The sequence below is a fragment of the Thermobia domestica genome, chromosome 1 (assembly GCF_964235325.1).
Source record: "Thermobia domestica chromosome 1, izTheDome1.hap1.1, whole genome shotgun sequence".
Taxonomy (NCBI): domain Eukaryota; kingdom Metazoa; phylum Arthropoda; class Insecta; order Zygentoma; family Lepismatidae; genus Thermobia; species Thermobia domestica.
The window spans coordinates 297101943-297118508 of NC_137454.1; the positions used below are offsets into that span (position 1 = coordinate 297101943).

Genomic DNA, 16566 nt, shown 5'->3' on the forward strand with positions numbered 1-16566 from the left:
CAGCCTTCGCAAAGTAGTACCAGCTTTGGTTTCCACTTTACGATACTTTTTTCAACACACTTTTTGCCCACATTATCACATTTACACTTTTCCAATTTCGAATGTAATGATAAATCCAATGGTTTCTCCTGTTCTACAAATAAACAATCTAGTGGTGAAACAGTCGGTAATGGGTAGCTGGTTTGCAATTGTCTAATTCATCGAATAAACGATGAATTTCTTCTTCTTCTTCTTCATTATCCTGAAATAAATTTGGTGTTTCATCCAATTCAGAAAATACATCTTGTGATGTTGCCACCTCTTCCACGTCTGGTGATACATCAAATTCAGAAAATATACCTTGTGATGCTGCTACCTCCTCCACGTCTGGTAATCCATCCAATTCTGGGAATAAATCAGGAGATGCTGCTACCTCCTCTACGTCTGGTGATCCATCGAATTTAGAAAATACATTTTGTGATGCTGCTACCTCCTCCACGTCTGGTAATCCATCCAATTCTGAGAATAAATCGGGAGATGATGCTCCCTCCTCCACTTCTGGTAATCCATCCAATTCTGGAAATAATTCGGAAGATGATGCTGGTTCCTCCATTAACCACCATTTTAATGTTGGAACTTTTACTGCACCACCATGTAAGAAAGCTGGTAATCCCACTGGAGATGTGGGAATTAAAACAGGATCGTCCCGTAAATCAATAATCTCCTTTTCAATAATAATATCTGGAGATTTCGGAAAATCCTTTGAAAACTTTAACTTCTTTTTTGGACTCTCAATGTGTTCTTGAACTTGACTACAAAACGAAGCCATGATAATACTATACCAATCTTCTCTTCAAATTCAATATATAAAGAAAACTTTACTAACAACGTCACATCACGTGGTACTTTAAAACACACCTAGTATAACAGTTAAAATATTTTTGCATTCACTTTCCCAATTCTTTATACAATTTTCATACGAATAAGGACATAGAAAACATGTACTTAAATTTCATTTGTGTTCTCAAATAATTCTTTTCAAAAATAAAATCATTAACGGTGTTTATATTCTATTACGGTATTCATATCGTGTACCAATAAACCAATGTCATCTATGTACAGAGAAAATATTTTACATAAACTGTATGCAAATAAACGGTTTACATAGTCATTTACATTTTCCAATAGTATTGTTATTTAGGTAAACAAAACATGTACCAACAATTTATAAACTCAATAACCTTCATTTTAGGGAAAGTCCCTTTGTATTTTATATTCAATATCACATCCATGTGTCATTCTTCTATTGTATTCATGTTCAATGTTATGTCAAGTTCTACTATTCGTAATAGTAAAAATTTTTGTATTCTCCGCTGTTATTATCTAAAGTTCGTCTACCAAACCATTAAGTTGTTTTTATTACCTAACGGTATTCTACCACGTCCCCAATTTTCTTTATATTGTACGTCAACAACATAATATGTTTATCCACAGCTGAATCAAACTTCTTTCTTATTATCAATTACTGCGTCCCCAATTTTCTTTTTCTTTTTCGCCAACAATGTCTTATATTTAATCATGACGATACCATCTTGTTTCCTATTGTCATTTAACGCGTCCTCAATTTTCTTTCTATTTTTCACCGACAATGTCTTATATTTAATCACAGCGGGCCCATACTTCTTCTTTCCTTTTGTCAATTAACATAGGGGAAAGCTTTAACATGTTTACCAAAGCGTCCTCAATTTTCTTTGTATTTTTCCCCGACAATATCTTATGTTTAATCATAACGACGCCAAACTTATTATTATTACTCTGTCAGTATTGTGTAATGTCTACCCGACACGGTATCGCTTGTCTTTTGTATTTTTATTTTAATATGTGTCTGCAGCACCAACTTTCACTTCTACCCAATCTGTTTCCAAAAAACTTCAGTTTGTCTCTTAAGTTCACCAGAAAAGGACGTCCAACAACCATACGCTGTATATCCAAAAGTATACGTACTCCGTACACAACGTCTTTCAAATTATTACCATCTAATAAAGCGAAAAAATTAAAATAAGTCCTGCATGAATAAAGTTTATTCCCTCCAATTTATAACAACGAGCTTTTCTTTAGTACACTCACATTCTTAATAAGATTACAAATACAAGTTGCTATGGAAATGATTTATTTACAAGTTCACACTCATAGAGTGTTCTTACGAGTTTCTATAAGAAACGAACCAACTAAAATTCCACATATTGTTCAAACATGTTATTTTAACAAGGAGCTTCTAGTGAAGCAAAAGGATGAAAAAGATACAAACCAAATAAATTATTTTAGTAGGCTCACACGTAGTGTTCGAATAATTAATTAATAATTATTTTAGTAGGCTCACACGTAGTGTTCGAATAATTAATTAAAATATTCCGGGTTTGAGTCTTACCACTTCAATAGCTTGTACAAGAAGCGTACCAACTAAAAAACGTAGTTTCTCTTTATAATAATATTTTTCTACTCAAACTGTTCATGCAAGGTAAAACAAACAATAAGTTTTCTAATAGAGCAAATTATTTCATAGTGCAGTAAATACATAAATATTTATTACACATGTCATTCAGATATATATCAAGTGTTCCATATGTGTACGGAGCACATTCTTACCGAATCTATTTAGTTATGATTTTGCAATAAGTTAAGAAAATCAGTGACGGTTCTTGAGAGACCACATGTTTCCTATTCAAAATAGTTTTATTTAGCTCTACCAATATTTTATGAAAAAGAATACCCAACAGCTATAACGTAACTAAACTAATCTTTCTCTCTCTCTTCTTTCCCATTCTCCCCTAAGTTTTGGTAAATACAAAAGAATAGCCTTCACGCAGTCTAATAATAATTGTAGGGTCCTCCCTTCAACAAGTAAGTTTCTAATGCAGAAATACAATATATGTGTGCTAGGAAGCAGTGAAAAAGTACATATCTCTAATGCCAAATGTAACTTACGTTAATTATTTTCATAATATATATATATGTAAATTTCCTAGGAATAATACTGCCTAAATGAATCAGGGGGTCCCCACTTCAATTCCGGTTGATATCACCTCCTTTAGCAAACTCATTCCTAACTAAGCAATTAGCGTACATCCCTTTAAAATATAAAACGCGTGCCGTACGCGTTCGGTACCCGCGTACCGTAACCGACAGCATCCGCGCGCGAAGGAATAAAAACTAGCGCGTCCGCGTGACGGTCGCATTCGGTGCGCGCCGGGTCCCGAACCTGGGCTTGGGGGGAGTTTAATTCCTGGTAAAAACTTATATTGTCCACCTACTGTGTGAACATAAAGGCTCACGTCTCATAAACTCAAACAAAAATCTTTGTGTTTTACGTCCCACAATTATGTCAACTAAGCTTGAAATAAAACTCACGCACACGGTGTTTGTTCATCACAACGTTCACTTGGTGCAAACTAAAATCAAAACAGGGTCCCCAAGCATCGAAAGTAAACGATCTATTACTAACCCACCGCGCATCCAACAATCATTATCATAATTTAATATTGTAGTGTGCCACACGCGCCATCTCAATTGGCGCCAAAATTTTTGCCACACTCCACAATTACTCAAACAATTAACGACAATTATTTTTCTAATTGAGTAGACAAATTTAATTTTTTTCTTAAATCTTAAAACAAGGAAAAGCGAGAGAACAGGGAAATGTTAGTCATTCTCTCGCGCTCATTCGGCTCTTTCCAGCTGTCTTTATTTTTTTTGTTGGATGAAATATTCTGTCTGCTTCATCCCTCCCAGCCAGCTGACTGTCTGCCTCAAGAATCAGTTAAACCATAACTTTTCTCGTCTGGAGAAGATAATATTACCTCCTACAGGAAAGTAACAGATTCCTACTTTCGGTTATCACAATCTTAAATAAATAGAGACGACAGAATTAATCCGAATTTCATTTAGTTAACTTAAAGGTTAAAAAGGTTATTTTGCTAGCCAGTAATATATTCAATAACTATGACACAGAGTCTCTTTTCCTCGCGATACAACTACAAGTGTCCGATTATAAATTTGATTTTTCACTCTGTTTTTGGACGTTTTAGTAATATAAATTGTCACAGACCTAAGTTATTATCTTTACAGCACACTTGCAAAGTTTGAACTTTTAAACCCTTGAAATTTTATTGGAAATATAATATGTCTGGAGAGTCATGGTGTAATTAAAATTGTCTTAGTAAATTGTACTATCTGTAACTAAAAGTGACTCTTTGTACACATGAGTTCAAATGTTAACCTTCTCAGGTTATCAGGGTTTTTGTATCAAGAAATTTTCCCAACTAAAGAAGCTTTTAGGATACGCCCTCCGTCTGCTTACGCAGTCGCAGAAACTTAAATTCGTTTCATAAATAATTAGAAATCCAATCAGGTAAAACCCTGGCGTACCCCTGTATTCACACGTCCGTATCCTCGTGCCGTGTGAACATGATAAGGGCTAAACAAAAAGTGAGTACATCTCTCTTTTGGGGGATTCATTGGGGTATTATCATCGCTACATAACTACATAGTTTTCGAAGAGACACGGGCTTACGCCTGTTGCCCCCTTCGGGGGAATTCCGATAACCTTTCGAAGAGGCACAAGCTCCCGCTTGTTGCCCCCTTCAGTTAAAGTTCCATCAAACTCCACGACATGGACTTATCGTCCGCAGTCTAACTTGGAACTACGCCGGAACGTTGACACCCTTGTTATAGCCCGTTCTTCGGTCGGGAGAAACTTTGTTACATCTCTCACCGACTTGTGCTATTGTGTCGGCAGTGACTGTTAAATTCCATCATACGGCGTAAGGACGGTATTCCTTTCACCACGGTCAACTCATAAAGATTCATCATTGGAGACGAGCAGTGTGTGTTATCACTAATCCATTCCTAAGTGCTCAACTGGACAGTACCTCTGTTCTCACTGTGAGTATACAATCAACCTACAAACTTAGTTACTACTACTCAGATTCTGCTTACCTAATCTGAGCACTGGCCCTAAACGGATCTCTTCAGGATCTCTCATTAACTCAACTCTTGTGTTCCTAAATGCTTCCTAAAACAATATTAGTTAACCTGTGCTAACGCTGAGTTACGTATCTACAGAAGAATTTTTGTAGGAAAGTCACCTGTAATGTACCAAGTCCACGGACTTATTCGAGCCAGCTAATAAAATTCTTCCTAACTCGAACTTGCATTGTTTACGTCATTCAAAAACATTCTCAATACTTCCTTTTGGTGAACGTTTCATAATTCTTTCTCAATATCTATATTAACGCCTCGTATCGACGTGTCCATGTTGTAGTCTACTGGAGAAGGCAGATGACCTGTGGAATGAAATCCTGTCGGACGTAGTTCGAATCTGTTAACTGCATTCACCATTCGTCTCACCTCTATTCTATCATCCATCCAGGAGAAGACCAGCCTGTGCGAAGTCCCAAATTTTCCGAAGACTTCTAATCCCGTACGAAGCTCAGTGACGACATCGTCTTACATGAAGTCCTGATCATCGTCCGTCTTTCCTGCTCTTGTATTTCAGCCGCTCGAAGTACAAGTGAGTAATTTCATCGTAATTGTGTTTTTAGTGCTTTTAAGTGATTGTGCTACCTGGTGCGTACGAAACGGCTACAGCAACGTCTAGGTAACCCCGGAGTCTTCCCATCTCGACTTGGAGTGCCTGGAGGTAGGACCACGGACCTCAGGTGGGTTACCACTGTTTATTTAATATTTTCATGTACCTGTCATTTGCATTATCTTTTCCATCAAGTCGCTTAACTGTAAAGGGGATCACCTCCCAAGTAGTTTCAAAATTACTTTGAAACCTTTTGTTACTTAATATCGTTTGTATGAATTGCTAATTACTTTTGATTTCCAAGATCTCTTTTAATTCGAGCTGTAACCTCGTGTTTAATTATAACGATATAATATGTTTTGATATGCTAATTTGCTAAGTATTCAGAACCGGCTGATAGCAGTGGTATTCCAACTCGCTAACGCCTACTCGCTAATATCATAATACTTGTAATCATTCGTTCTCTTGCGTACTGACCACCCTCGTCCTTACTTTGACGAACACCGCCCTGCTTTTGTTATTTGTATTGTTACGGGACCCTAAAGCTGTCCCCTTGACGAGTGGTCATTCGATAGCCTATTTGCTTGAGATGGACATCTGCGCCTTTGCGCCCTGACTTGGTTGTTATTGAAACTGTATGTTATTTAACCATCTATCATCTGAGCTGCATAGCTCCTCTTTGACACGGACTAATTTAAAGTCCCTATATAAACAGACTTTTTCAAGGCTACCTCCTGCTATTATTCATTATTATTGTGGTAATAACAACCTCCTCCACCAAGACATACTTTGGCGACAGAAATGGTGGTAAGCGGTAAGGATCTGTAACCCTAAATGGTGCCAGCTACGGCGGGATACTAGCCCGCATCACAAGTGTAATTTTGGTGCACGCGCGACATAAATGTTGTCGGCCTGTGACATGCGATACCCCGCGTCACGCACATAATTTGATGACAGAATCGTTGGGATATGTACCCACTGACATAAAATGGTGGCTACATTGAGACTCGAACCCTGGCCCACACAAATAGTGGTCCTGATATGAATTAATCTTGTTGTGATATAATTATCCTCTGGCGGTATATAAATACTTGTTCTTGGCTATCGTTCTCTATATCGGTGTCTTCACACCCTGTCAGTACGCCCATAAATTAGTTAAGCGCTCGTGTATATAAAACCTATATTTTGAATTCTACCAGAGCTTACTTGGGAGCGTGAACAAACTATTCGTTGTTCTTTAAATGCAAATGATAGAAGCGGTGTTTTTACAACTTTCTAACACTGAGAATCCTACCAGTCCACCACGAAGGTCTAGTTTCCCCTTGAGACCGTTCGTGGCCGCGACAATATATATATCTTACCTTAATCAATAGAACAATTTTGGGTAACACTTTAAAATTACATAAACAAAACAAAGTTCTATTTCGTAAAGGGCACGAATAAATAAATAATCAAAGAAATATGATCATTCATATATTTATAACATGGTTCATTAAATCACCATTCATTTTCTACCTACTACGGAAATTATCATTTTCCAATGGACAATACCGTATCATGTCCTGAAAAAGTAATCAAGACTTTTATCATTTTTCATATACCTAATACTTCAGTTCTATAAACAATGTTAGCGGGTTATACTAGTTAATAGCATGAAAATTGTCCCCAGTCATTTTCTGCGAAAACGTGTCATGACGATACAACTTTATTTTCATCGTATATTCTCAACAAAAATAAGAACACCAAACAGTAATTTTCAAAGCATCATAAACATTGCCTCGTGTTAAATTTTATTCTTGGTAAAGAAAAACACCAATATTGGCTCTCTGAATACATGTGGTACCGTAAAACATTTAACAAAAAAATTGGTCAACATCAGATAAATGTGCAGTGAAAGTCATTCAACGTACAAGAAAAGAGGTTGTCAACCATCCATTTTCCAATTGGGTAGGGGAAAGAAAATGTCTCCTGTTAACGTTCAGTGACACGCATTCATCATCGTGTTATTATTAAAACAAGGAAAGGGGGTGAATCAGCCAAGCACCTTTCAACCAAGTGGGAGGAAGAAGATGCATTCTTCTAACGTTCAATGACACGCATTCAATGTGTTATTATTAAAACAAGGAATGGGGTCAGCCATGTAGCTTCCAGCTAAGTGGGAGGAAAAAATGCATCCTGCTATCTGTAGAACATGAACTATGTTAAGAACAACCAATCGCGTTTAACCTCATTAATAGGTCACTGAAACTTCAGCACTATAGCTGGGCACTTTCTCGCATTTGAAAAATATGTTTCAACGACATCAGATCATATTGTGTGCGTTTCTGCAAACAAAGATTTTCACGTCTCGCAACTATAAAAAAAATCTACATAAATCAAATGAAATGAAATGAAATATACACCAACTAAATAAATAATCATTCCTCCCTCAACCACTTTATCAACTAAATAAATAAATAACCCCTCAATCCATCCCTTTAAGCGGTTAGCGTACGTACGTACTTTTCACAGAAAAGGCCCGGATTCAATTCTACGTTAATCAGTAGTTTCACGTCTTACATACCCACGCTGCTAAAAGAAACGCTAAACTTAAATTCAACTCAACTCATCTTCACATCTTTTTTCACTCCATTACAAAACAATACGTCTTCTATTAAAAATACTACACAGTGGCGCGGCACGGTAAAGTCCGAATTCAATTCCAGGTTAATCAATAGGTTCACGTCTTACATAGCCTCGCTGCTAAACTTAAAATTCACCTCAACTCATCTCCACATCTTTTTTCACTCCATTAAAAATACTACACAGTGGCGCGGCGCAAAAGCGGGTATATACTCAAAATATGTTGTTCTTTCACAATTTTTCAAAATGTAATTCCTTCATATTTCTGCAACCGACTAATATTATTCTTATGCAATTACGTACTAATTAATTGTTCATTAATAGCTGGAAAAAATGTTCTAGGAGCTACAAATCATGTTTCAATCAATTTAAAATATATTTTAACGTATCACAATCATTATTATTAGGGAAAAAGCTTATGTGGACTAGAAATCATATTTCATTCAATCTAAAACATATTTTTATTTATAATTTCAATTAAACAAACGTGTAGAATCATGTTTTCAAAAGAAAGTGGTCAATATTCACTTCTATATCCTTCTCAATCCGTTTTGTCATCCCAAAATAAATTTAGCATGTCCTACTAACCTGTCGGGGCGGCGGGGTGACCCACAAACAAAATAATAATGTTATTCACTTTCACATCCGTTGTATAACCTCGAAATAAGTTTAGAATATGCCACGTGGGACGACTATGCGCTCCAGTACTCTTTAGCTACATTAACTTTGCTTACATCATTTGGAATTGTTTGGCCCTGAATAGAAATAATTGTTTGTGGAACTGATATTATTTTAGTACTGTGCCGTTTTAGTATATTGATTGCCATTCGCATTAGGAACTTTTTGTGTATTCTTTTCTGATGCATTGCAGTCAGTTGTAATAATAACTATTTCCATATCATTACTATTCGCCATGTTTGCTAATACTTATATTGTCTTACAAGATATTATGAAATGTTTCCACAAAAGAAATTACAATTAAATTATGGTAATTTCGAGGAATTAATTATATTTCACCTCTTTATAACACCACAATTGCGCTAATATATTAATTAAGATAAAAAATGAAATAAGTTTGTAAGATCTCACCAGGTACTGTTCCTAGGATATTGAAGAGTCTGTCTCTTCTTTTTTTAATTGTAGAAAACTGATTAAGTGTTTTATTAACACTAAAGACACTCTAATACGCCAAACTATGTTCACCAGACGATTACAGAAGGTAATTGCTGATTTATAGTATACACATATCACTTAATCCATTTTTCCTATTATTCTAACACTAAGTCTCAATCTTTGAATTTTCCCATGTCACCATGTTTTCTGCGAGAGGAACCAGCAGCAGCACTTGTAGAGGCAGCCATTTTTCTCGACAAATGACTAACAAGTTGCCCACTTAAAATATGCTCAATAGATGGCAGGAAAACCCAGAGGGGTATATGGTCAATGCATTGCAAGAAGTTTCTCAAAAATGCCACGCTCATACGGGGCATAAACAGCGAGAAAGAGATAAGCCGACTTATGCAGAGTCGTTTTGAGAAATGATTAGCGTTATGCTAAATGATTGACTACTGCAGGAAAGTTATGTTAGTCGAATTCTTTAGTATGGCACTAATCACGCGTCAAAACGACTCCGCTTAAGGCCCAAGATCTTTTCGCGACGCCAAAAAGCGGTTGCCCCAACAAAGGTTAGATTCTTCGTGACGCTTAAACGCGGTTCACCCAGTTGAGGTTAATGTTCTTCAAATTTGTTAACAAACGTTCGCAACGTATGTGTTAAGAAATTAAAATGTAAATCTATATATTTAAGAAGCAGCAATAAATAGAATTTTTCCATTATGCAAAATTTACTAATTGGCATCATATTACAAAATCAATATGATATCAATGATCACAAACAAAAACAGTAAAACCGCGCCTTCATTGCTTCCAAATGCGATTATGAATGCGAAAGCGAATTCGAACTGCGAATTCATATTCCTCTGCTAGAAGAGAAGTTTTGCGAATGCGATCAAGCTGCAATGTTTTTTTTTTTTCAAAGCTTCAATGTGAAGTATTTTTGCTTGAAAATTCGTTTGAAAGTTTTGAGAGCACGAAGAACACGAATGTGGATAAATGATATATTTTTATCAAGAGATAAGGGGGGAACTTTTAATTTATTACCTCAGCTAGGGCAACAAGAAGAAAAGTTTTTCTAGTATTTTAGAATGTCACCTGCAACATTCTAATACATATTCACAAAACCTCTCCTGTACTTGAAAAATATTCCAATTTTCGAGAGTGTCGTTTGTGGTAATGTGGATGAGCTTGGTTCCACAATGGAACTTTATCAAAAACACAATTTATTAAAGCATCAACATCTATTTCCATCTTTACTTTTATTTTTATTTTTTTTTATCTGCGCACCTCGCAACGCCGTCTGGTTTCACGCAAAACAAGCTTTCTTCTCTCACGTACGGTAGCGCTCTTTTCCTGTGCTCAGGACTCTCCATTCACACGAATTCGGACAGCAACCTTAGCATGTTGGGATCGTTCGCATTGGCATCTTTTCGTTGGTATTCGCAATTCGAAGGTCGGAATTAGTCGAGGTACTTCAATTTATTTACATTTGCTGGGAAATTCGTATTCTCAATCGCAATCGCATTCGGCTCCAATGAAGTCTTGGCCTAAGTCTGCGCACTATCCGATACGAAAAGAGTGCTATAGTAGAGCAATGCAATCTAAAGTGTATATTACCTCTTGGTAGTTAAGGAAAAAGTAGTGCTCGAAAGCTTAGGATTTTAATTTTGGTTATGCCCGCTCCATCGCTTATGGATACATATGCACATTTGATGGATTAAAGACAGTAGGAAATTATTTTCACAGAAATCGTTGAAGGTACTTGTTAAATAATTATCTATCATATAAATAGTGGAAAATATATTTACTCTTTATTGACCTTTCAGCGTTTATAAAAAATTTCCAAAAATTTTTGGTAGGCCCATGCTTACCCGATGTGCCCGCTAAAGCCGCCACTGCGTAAGATACGAATTTACAAGTACATAATTTAAGGTGAATCACTAAAAGGAGGGACGTTGTTCGCATTCGCTTTTTTTCTTTCTTTCTTTCTTTTTTTTTTTTTTCAAAATCAGTTGGGCTCCTTAATTCTCAACCGCATCGTATTCTCTTCCACTGTACGTAAGAGAATCGTAAAGAAACACGAAAACAGGAAATTTATGTTATATTCCCAACATCTCAAACTAAACCATGGACTGTTTATTGAGTGATGTTTACTGTTACAAAATGGGGCTCGCTACAGTTAATATAGTAGTTTGTTTTTAATTGTACAGTTTTTTCTTTTTCTAAAGTTCATAAGAGAAGAAGCATAAAAGCCAGTGAACATTATGTGCAGTTACTTTTTGTCATAGTTATTTTAACCAATCAGGATTAAAAGTTTTGTCTTGTTGTACCCAATTGGAGAAGGTTTCCTGGTTTTAAATTGTACCATTAACAATCATTGGATGTTTCAATTCATGGGAGTTTGGCTGGAGCATTGAAAGCGAGTGGTCTCTTGTGAATGAATTTTTGAATTGTGAAGAATTTGCGTGCTAGTTTAAGGTAAAATATATGTTATTGTTTAGTACTTTATTAATATAATTTCTTTTATTGAAAATCTTAATTTTTGTTGTAGATTTTTAGCAATGTGAAGTAGGTTTGTCCATGCCTTCAGTGTAGATTAACCTTTGGAATGTATAATGAACGTATGTTGGTGGAAATTAAATAGCGGTTCGGGGTATAGTTTCTTAAGTTACGCATTCATTCGCTATATACAGTAATTGTGTAATAAATTGGTAGTTCAAACATCATAGTATAAACTTCACACCTTTTGTAAATGTGTGGTGCTCAGAATTCGATATAAACGTGTCATCTCTGCACGTGTAATTCGGTGGTGAAGTTTCGTTGAAATATCACTTCTTTGTTCCCTGATTGTTTTTAAATATACCGTATAAAGTAAGTACTTTGTTAGTTTTTCAACGGTATTTTTTTCTCAACTAGTATAATAGGTAATTCGGTTTCACTCGATCAGACTTCTACCGAACAAAATTTACAGGTAAATACGATTTGAAACATTTTTCTTGAAGGAATGACTGTGAGTATAAGTAATTTGTTAATGTACAGTATGTTGGCGGGTAGAATCTGTAAGAATATTGTAAGTATTTAAGGCATTTATTCCGAGGTTGGCCTCAGCTTAGTTTTCTACAAAAAGCGTAAAACAGCTACGAAAATTTTAAAATTATTTTTAGGACTGCTTGAAATGTAATAGAATTGGATGGGTTAGAGTAAGGTAAGATAGGCCTAGGGATAAGTAGAATAGGGTTAAGTTCCAAACTTGGGCGTCCGTTTCCAGCAAAATTTTTAAAATTTACAGGAAAGATATGTATAATTTGATCGTTTGTGTGCTTGATAATATATAAGGGTCTCGAAAAATCTGTTTATTTGTTATATATAAGCGGTTATAAACATTTGACTATATTGCGAGCGGAAGGAACTACTTGGCGCAAGGTAACCAAACAGTTGCATTGTGGGAAAGTAACGAGCATTTATGTTACCAACATGGCGAATGTACAAGGGCAATGAACTAATAGTTTTAACATTTGTGAAGCGATTCGTTGATAACGAGCAAAATCTTTCAAAAGTTTGTGAAGAGCACGGATTAATGAACCTAATAACAAATTGTAGAAAATGTGGAAAGGAGATGACAGCAAAAAAACGTGGCGAAAGCGGACGCCCAACTTCGGAATAAATGCCGTAGAATAGGACAGGGTAGGTTTAGCCTGAAGTAAGGGAGGTTTTGACCCATTTTGTTGAAATTAATAGTGTAATTTCTCGTCTCTGCGTAAGGATACAAAATGAAACATCTCTGTATATTTGCAGACCTGTTCAGAATAGAAATGCTCGTTACTTTCCCACAATCCAATCAGTGGTGTCCTTGCGCGAAGTAGTTCCTTCCGCATGCAAATATTCTACTTCCACATGTTTAACCGCATATAAAAGAATAAATACCACTTCCGCTCTGTTAACATATCAGGCAGACAAATGAGCATTTTTTTTTTTTTTTTTTTTTTTTTTTACGTTAAACTTTTAAAATTTTGCTAAACGGACGACCATCTTCATAACTTGATCTGTATTTTTAGAACGTCTAACCCAGTCTAAAGATGTAGGAAGTGTGGAAATTTAGTAAACTGAAAGCTCTAACTTCACCTAAAATATAAGAAATATGACAATTTGGTAGAACCGTTTGAGTAATGACTTTAATTTGTTTTCTCTCTTTCGGTTTCACTTGAAATCAAAACTAATGTACTCTATTCTGACGTACTTCGCCATTTATGGATGCTCTTCTTGAAGTTACCGTGAAGTAACTAATTCTCATGAGTTGAACTGGCATGTGTTCAGTTTTGGGGATCCAGCCTTTTTTAAATTTAATTAGAAAGGTTAAAATCACCATAATTTTTGGTTTTATTCGGGTTAGGTTACGTTACGTTACATCAAAATTACCATCAGGCCCTATAGCATTTCGCATATATCGCTTCCATACAGTGTATTTTTAATCCATTGACTTCTCAATACTCTTACGTAACATCAACTCCTTTCTTCTTAAAATCTATTTTTACTTCTGTCCCAACACGTCTAGACATAATCCATTCAACTGAAATGTGACATATGTGAGACGGACTGTGGAAACGTATAATCATGACTGCAGTTTTTTTTTATTCTATTTTTATAAATACGCGACTTAGATCACATTTATAAAGGTGAAGGGTAACATATTAGAGACTGTCCGGGAACATGAAATCCTATGTCCTTCGGTTGTTCCCGTTGTGTGTTCGTCTTTCTCTGCGTAAAGGATGTAAGCATATGGCGTTCACAGGTAAATTAGGGAGTGTAGTTTAATTTAACTTCCCGTAAAGTCCCGTGGCAATTGCCTATATCATAAGCTGAACAGAGCATAGTATATCTGGTTTATAAACTGGTATAGGTTAATGAAAGTTTTTTCCATTTAAATTTGGAAACTGAAGCATATGTGCTCCCATCGAGATTCGAAATACGGGATCCCGCGCCGAGAGCTTTTAGTAGTAAACTTACAATAGCTTCTCCAGTTGCACTTTGGTAATTAGGACTGACCACTTTCAAAGGTTATAGTAGAGTAAGAGCGGTTTAGCTTAGTTTGGTCCTATTTTGTTAAAATTAGTAGTGTAATTTATGTCTGCATAAGGATACCAATTACTAGAGCTGGCATTGTAAAGTTTACCTACTTGTAACCGTATATTCTCAAGTGAATTCACGTAATATGATAGGTAGTTTGAATTATCGATGCAGATTTCTGTTGAAAGAATAACGAAAACTTCCTTCGTTGGAGGATCTTATCGCACGATCTGGAGGTTTTATTCGTACAGGTTTACTTTTGTCACAACACTAAAGACTTGTTGAAAAATTAATTATTTCACAGACTTCCTTATTGTCCTCTAAAAGGTTTCCACTGAGCGACATATCTCACTTGGCATAGATAAAATTCAAGAGGACACAAGAAGTAATTGTTGAAGAATTAAAATTTTTGACTGTTATTTAGTATCTCCCCCAATCTTGCATATATAAGATTTACAGTGTTACTTTACAAAATATAGCTGAGCTAGGGACAGCTAGCGAAGGGAGTTAGAAGGCCTCCCAAGGCCCTTGTACTTCTACTTTATCACAAATTAGACAAACAAGGTATTATGTTCTGGAACCATGAAAGTAGTTGGAGATACTGCCATCCAATTTTTTAAGATTTCAGATGTGTAGCATGAAAACTAGTGGAAAAACACAAACCTGTGCTAGGTGGCCACTAGACATCACAAATGATATCTAAGCGATTCAGAGAAGGGTGAAGCTGGTGGGCCCGCCATCCGAATGGAGCAAGCGCGTCAGCGGTGATAGATATGCGTGCGAGCGAGGATAGTGAAAGGAAGTGAGTTTTGCCAATGATGCGAGTTACAGTAGCACTTGTCATGGTTTCATACTAGTAACGTTGCACTAGGCAGAAATATGCCGCCTGCGTAAAACAGCATCGAATAGAGCAGTCTTTCATATGCCCTCACTTATTTTATCCATGGTAAAACCCGGACTAAAGTGCTTTCAAAACTATAAACAAATTGTTTGGAGAAGCACTTGGTACGCTGTTGCCACTTCGTGCGCTTCCCGGTGAGTCCTCGGCTGGAACTGTCTTGCGAGCCGTAACGGAAAAGAAAGTCCCAAAATATTGCTTTATTTGGATGGATGAAAAGACATGTTGGTCGTCCCAATTTGTGCATGTTGGGAAGGGGAAGAGGGGCCTATGTGTGTGTGTATCTTTCTATGTGACAAAAAGAGAAGTGATAGTAAAGATTAGTTTTTTTTTTTTTTTCCCAACTTTAAGAAAGAAAAAACTGCGAACAAAGTCAGTTATAAATTTAGATTTCTCCCTGAAGGTTTAATAACAGCACACTGCGAGATTATTAGCTCATGCCACACGCCAATTTGGGTGACGTGGACTGTAGCGACATTGCCAGTTAGGGGGAACGCAATTTCATTCTGGCACAAGATATAATGTAATGAACATTGTTTCACAAAGCAATTCCTGGTCACCACTTTATGAAACCAATTGAAGCAAATAATATTCCATTCCCAGCTGTCCTATATTTTAGTCTTTTCCTGTATTTCCTATATTTTTCTGTGATGGCTTGTATTTTTAATAATTCAAAGGTCAGTTCCAGTAATTTAAATTGCTACATATTAGTAATATGTTAAATGTGTCTTAGCATTTTTTTCTGAGGATTAGTCACTAATCTTCACTATTTCTTTTATTTCCTTTTCCCTATCTTCCCATGTCCACTTTTATTCTTTGTTTCCTATGTGCTTATTCTTCCCCAATGAAGCTTAGCTGAGGAACCTTGCCATGCTCCAGTTTCTTATAACGCAAGCTGTTAGCATTTTCTTTGTGTATGTGCAGCAATATTGGCTAGGTATTCACTGCCTCCCAATATTGCTGTACATAATATGCATTGTTCTTACGCGTCCTCGAAAACCTGGAAACAAATGTGTCGTAGAAACGCCCTGGAAAAGTCATAGAAAGCAGAAAAATGGTGAAAATCCTGGTTTCTTTAGAATTGTGGTCAGCACTGACAGAATATTTCTTTAATTTCCTTCCCAAGCAAAATCAAATTTCATTAGTCAGAACGCTACAAGAGAATCCGTCAGAATTTGAGATTTCCTGTTACATTTGCATAGTTACATTTTCTTATTAGTGTAGGCACTTTGATAAATTTCTTGTGATTATGCAAAAACAGGTTCCACTTATCTATATATTTGCATGATGAATTTAAAGA

General features: G+C 36.1%; 1 protein-coding gene across 1 annotated transcript in view; it reads left to right on the forward strand.

The window, feature by feature from the left end:
* The first annotated feature begins 11624 nt into the window (after nt 1–11624).
* Nucleotides 11625–16566, forward strand: part of Pen (karyopherin subunit alpha) — an 89065-nt gene continuing 84123 nt past the window's right edge. The window contains exon 1 of the mRNA XM_081726911.1: nt 11625–11782. The gene's annotated coding sequence lies outside the window, so the exon portion shown is untranslated. The remainder of the gene's footprint in view (nt 11783–16566) is intronic.